This window comes from Vicia villosa, linkage group LG3, assembly GCF_029867415.1.
Source record: "Vicia villosa cultivar HV-30 ecotype Madison, WI linkage group LG3, Vvil1.0, whole genome shotgun sequence".
Taxonomy (NCBI): Eukaryota; Viridiplantae; Streptophyta; class Magnoliopsida; order Fabales; family Fabaceae; genus Vicia; species Vicia villosa.
In genome coordinates, this window is record NC_081182.1 from 83,304,717 (window position 1) to 83,310,431 (window position 5,715).

At 40.2% G+C, this 5,715-nt stretch overlaps 1 non-coding gene across 1 annotated transcript; it reads right to left on the reverse strand.

Moving 5' to 3' along the window:
* Nucleotides 1-4,496: 4,496 nt before the first annotated feature.
* On the reverse strand, nucleotides 4,497-4,603 carry LOC131593713 (small nucleolar RNA R71). Its single transcript, XR_009281097.1, has one exon. It is a non-coding gene; the product is annotated as a small nucleolar RNA R71 (small nucleolar RNA).
* Between the last annotated feature and the right edge of the window lie 1,112 nt (nucleotides 4,604-5,715).

The window sequence follows — 5,715 nt, forward strand, 5'->3', positions numbered from 1 at the left end:
GAGAGATAAAAATTCACTTACCAAAACACCTTCAATTTGCTGCCCGTGATGATCAATCTATCGATCTGAGCAAGCAGCAATGCCTTTAATCCGTTAGCTATACTGACCGAATCCATTGGTCACCGCATCTAACGGTGCCAAATCAAATCAGGGTTGTACGCCCAAAGCATCTAAATAACACTAAACCACGTCACTACGGATCTTCATCCCTACAGATACTGCGATTTTTAAATCTATAACAAGGTAACTCAAAATACCTTCAAAACAACTTCAAACCACAAAATTCAATTCTAAGGCGTACAACCTTGAGCCCGAACTACGTTGACTCTGATTCTCCATAAGGAGATACGTAGGCACTTGGATAACCAAGGCGAGTCCCCCTTCCTAAAATCTCAAATTTTCCCCTATTCAATTCTTTAGTTATTAAACCTGAATATTTTAGCCATAAACTTGACCCTTAGATTCAAAGCCAATAGGAAAGGGTTGAGGGTGCCTAACACCTTCCCTCGACCTGATTATAATAACTTACCCCGAATCTCTAAACTGCGTAGGGTTTCCTATTCGCCCTTCAGAATAGGTGGCGACTCTAAAATATCAATTTTTAGGGCAGGTTGCTACAGCTGGCGACTCTGCTGGGGATTAGTGATAACAAAACTGTAAATTATTATGCTCCTTTAGGTTTTGAGAGGGTTTAGGTTTTGGCAAACTTTTAGGTTTATGGCTAACTTTTTTAGGGTTTGGCAAGTTTTGCCAAAATTAGGGTTTGGTTTAGAATTTAGGTTCTCCTTAAATATTTAAATTTTTATTTATTCATTCATCTGCAATTTATTTATTTACGTTTAATTTAATTAAATATCTTTATATTTGTTATTTCATGGTATTCTGTTGGGATATTGTAAATTGCTGTTAAGCCTAAGCGTGGGAATTATAATAATGACCAGAGGGGAATTACATCGCCTACGAGTCTTATTATAATTCCACTCAGAGTGGGTTAGATATTCGGAAAGGTCTGATACGAGGCTCGACCTTGTTGAGGGCTGGACTGGGTATTTAGCTGATCTCTCTGGGAACCAACCCCTAAAATTCGAACCTCATGGACCAATGAGTCGTTCCAAAATCCAAAGAGACAAAAAGTCTCGGCGGTTACGAACGATCCCATGAGACCTTCTAGAACATTCCCGTGGGAAGGGTAGGCCCTTGAGCCGTTACGTCGAACCTATGAACCTAGGGCTTATATGCTTATGTGTTTAACTGTGTGCTTTCATTATTTCTTGTATATATATTTCATATAATTGTGGCATTCGTCATGCATCATGTGCATTCTTGCATCATGTCCTATCAAAAAAAATAATACAAAAAAAGGGAGTTATTATATTCTGGATACGCATGAAGCATATCATCCATAGCATGCATATCATTCATGACATGCGTATCACTCTCATGGCATTAAAAAGAATATTTCCCTTTTACCTTCAGAGCAAGAGATCATTGGGAAGGATAATCTAACATCCCGACCGTCTTATCAGACAAGATTTCAGCAAAAGAAATCAATGGAGCAGCTAGAACAGAATCAAGCCGCCCTCCGTGGGGAGGTGGATCAACTGAAGGTTAGTGTGGAAGAGGTTAAGGAAGGTATGACTCAAATGCTAGGATTCATGAAGGCCCTCCTGGATAAACAAGAAAAAGCGAAAGAGGTTCAGTCTAGGGATACCCTGGTTCAGGATGAGATTCCCAACGACAAAAATCTGCTGCTAGGATTTGTTTCAGGCTTTGACCCGGATAAAGACAGACCTCAGGTCCGATCCGTCAGGAGAGCTATCCAATTCCAAGAGAAAGGAGATACCTCTCAAGAGGGATTTGTCCCCACTCCACAGACTAAAGGGACATCCCGCACAGTTCGCATTCCTGCTAACAATGTCCCTAAGGATTTAGATTACTTGGATCTACAATACGGAGTGCAAGAGGTGAACAACACAGATCAAGCACCTCCGACACAACAGTCTAATCCCAACTCTAGGGAAGACTTCAAGGACAGTGAACAGATCAAAGCGCTAGAGGAGAGACTAAAGGTGGTAGAAGGATATGATGCTTTCGATGTGGATGCCTGATAACACGATTTTATATCGTATATTTAGCCTAAAAATCCATAGATATTTATAGCATTTTCCGTTTATTATGTTAATTTATTATGATATTACGCGTGTATTTGCTTTATTTCAGGTTTTACACTTCAATTTCGACTATTTGCGAAAAGGAAAGAAAATAGAGCTTAAATGACCAATATTTATGCCTAAAAGATGAAAAAGGAGTGCTGAAGCGAAAGAGGGGTGCAATTAGGACCCAAAAGGCCCAAAAGAGCAATCCAGCCCACGAAGGAAAGCAACCCAGGCCACACTAGTAAGCAGAGACGCACGTCTCTGCCACCTCAGCAAAGGGGAGACGCACGTCTCCACCTCCCTAAAGAATCTCCACTTGAGACGCACGTCTCAAGTCAGTCAGCTGCTTCCCTGAAGAATCGGAGACGCACGTCTCCAAGTCCCAGTCAGAAAAAGGTCCCTCAATTCACGGATTCCAACTGCAAATCCCCTCCTATAAATAGGACCTGCTATCTCACTTCAATCTGTCCGATTTCCTGCCAACGAAGTGCTGCCGAAATTGTACCGCGAACTGCTTTTCCTTTTTCTGTTTTCATTTAACCGCATATTTTCTCACAACGATTTCTACACTGGAAATTGTTGTGAACTTTTCATAGATCTAGCCTTACGTTAGATTTATCGCTTTATTTCCTTGTTTTTATTTTCTGCCATTTAAATTCCGAAGAACGATCCAGCCAACCTGTGGTGGAAGTTCGAGTACTTCAAGATTCAATTCAATTCAGATTTATTTTAATTCAGGTTTTTATTTACCGCCTTATTTATATTATTTATTTGCATGATATATTATATGCCATTTAATATGTTTATTATTATGAACCGAACCGATATATGTATGTTTAATCGTATTAATATGTCTGGCTAAAATACTAAAGGTGTCGGTATGTAAAGTAAGTTAACCGTAGGGATCCGAAATAAATTGGCTTAAATTATGTTTTATTAATTATCACTTATTTTTGGTTTATATGTCTAGTTTAATTAGTAAGTCTTAAAACCAATAGAGCGAAAGTTTGAGGGATTAGGACGGTCAAAGGTTAAAATCAATAGAGCGAAAGTTTGAGATCTTTAACTGGATAGTAGACATAGGACATTAGTTTTAAGGATGGCGAAAGCGTATTAAGACTAATTGGAACTTAATTATTTTCAAAAATTGTTTTTACACTCGAGCGGGATGGCGAAAGCGTACGTTAGGGGTATTAGCTTGCTCCGAGTCAACAGAGCGAAAGTTTGAGATTAGGAGATTTAAATAGATAACAACCTCGTAAAATAGGCATTTTATTAATTACATTGTTTCCAAAAAGCTCTTCTAAAATCTAATGGGATGGCGAAAGCGTACATTAGGATTAGGATAGTAGTCTGAATCAACAGAGCGAAAGTTTGAGACGAGGATTTTTAATCAATTGGAATTAGTAAAGATTTTTGATTTAATTACGCAAAAGCCAATGAACCTTCGGATTACCTTTAGTTAAACGAAATACATACTGATACCTGTCTTTTATTATTATTATTCTTTATTTTCTCACAATCACTTTCCCTTAGGAACAATCGAAATTTTAGTACTCCTAGCTTTACATAGTAACCTTAGATAACGGTAGATCGATTCATAGTCCTTGTGGATTCGATATCTTTTAAAACTACACGACACGACTGTGCACTTGCAGTTATCAGATTTATAGACACGTAAAGTCGCGATCAAGTTTTTGGCGCCGTTGCCGGGGAATATTTAAGTCGATATCGTAACTCACTGTTACACCGTAGAGACTAGGATAATTCTTCCCTTTCTTTTTGAACGAGTGTATGCCAAATACTCGTTCACAAGGAGGAGACTTAATACAACGAATTAACGAGATCGAACGTTTCATTAACGTTAAACGTCGAGCTCGCAACCTTCCCGAAGTAGCAGAAATTCCGATTAATCAGGAATTGATTTTTACTGATCAAATCAATCAAATCACCCCGAAGTTAGAGATGGCTGCTATTCGTCCTCTTAGAGACTATGCCGCTCCTTCGCGCGCTGAACCGCATTCAAGTATCGCACCACCTGCGATTGAAGCAAACAATTTCGAACTGAAACCTTCACTGGTCCAAGCTGTTCAACAGAATCAATTCTCTGGAAGCCCTGTAGACGACCCTAATCTCCATTTATCCGTGTTCGTGCAATACGCCGACACTATCAAAGCCAACAACGTTAGTTCCGAAGCTATTCGATTACGCCTTTTCCCTTTCTCCTTGAGAGATAGAGCGAGAGCGTGGCTTCAATCCCTGCCTTCCAATTCCATAACTACGTGGGACGAATTGAAGAGAGTATTCTTAGCAAGATGCTTTCCGCCTAGCAAAACTGCTATGCTTAGAGGTCAAATCAACGGATTTACCCAGAAAGATAACGAATCGCTCTTCGAAGCTTGGGAACGTTACAAGGACATGCTTAGAATATGCCCTCATCATGGACTCGAACCATGGCTGATCATCCATACCTTTTATGGTGGTCTCTTATATAACACTAAAATGACTATAGATGCCGCTGCTGGCGGAGCATTAATGGACAAACCCCATGATGAAGCATACAAACTCATAGAGAACATGGCACAAAACCATTACCAATGGGGAGGAGAACGCGCCGCTCTAGAGAAAGCCCAAACCAAAGGAGGAATGTACGAAATTAGTGGTATAGACCGCGTTAACGCTAAAGTAGACGCTTTAACTCAAAAGATCGAGAATTTGACCATCACTCCTTCAGCCACCGCTGCCGCTGTAGCACCTAACTGCGAGATTTGTGGATTGACTGGGCATGTAGTTGCTGAATGCCAACTCTTGACTGGAGTCCCATCTGATCAAGTAAATTACGCTCAAGGAAACCCTTATTCTAACACGTACAACCCTGGATGGAAAAACCACCCGAACTTTTCTTATAAGAACAACAATGCGTTGTACGCGCCTGGACAAGCACCTGCTGTACCACCTGGCTACCAAAAAGCGCCTGTAGCTGCTCAAAACACCCCTAGGAAGTCAAACCTAGAAATCATGATGGAGAACTTTATAGCTTCCCAACAACAAACCAATAAAGACTTCCTGAATCAAAACATCCACAATAGCGAGCAACTAAAACAACTATCGAACAAAGTAGATGCTTTAGCTACGCATAACAAAATGTTAGAAACTCAAATCTCACAAGTAGCTCAACAACAAGCACCTACTGCTGCCCCTGCTGGCACGTTTCCTGCTCAACCACAACCTAATCCTAAAGGACATGCGAACGCGATAACACTACGAAGTGGAACTAATTACGATGGACCCATAGATCCTAGAACCCAAAACGTACCCATGTCACAACAAGAGCCAAAGGAAACCCAAAAGAAAACAACCGACGAACAAACTGCTAAGACTAATGAGAAGAATAACGAAGTGGAACCCGAAAAAGAGAAACCTTATGTTCCACCACCACCTTATAAGCCACCAATTCCTTACCCTCAAAGATTAGCCAAATCAAAAACCGAAGCGCAATTTAAAAGATTTGTAGAACTTCTGAAGCAATTAAACATAACCATACCATTCACAGAAGCCA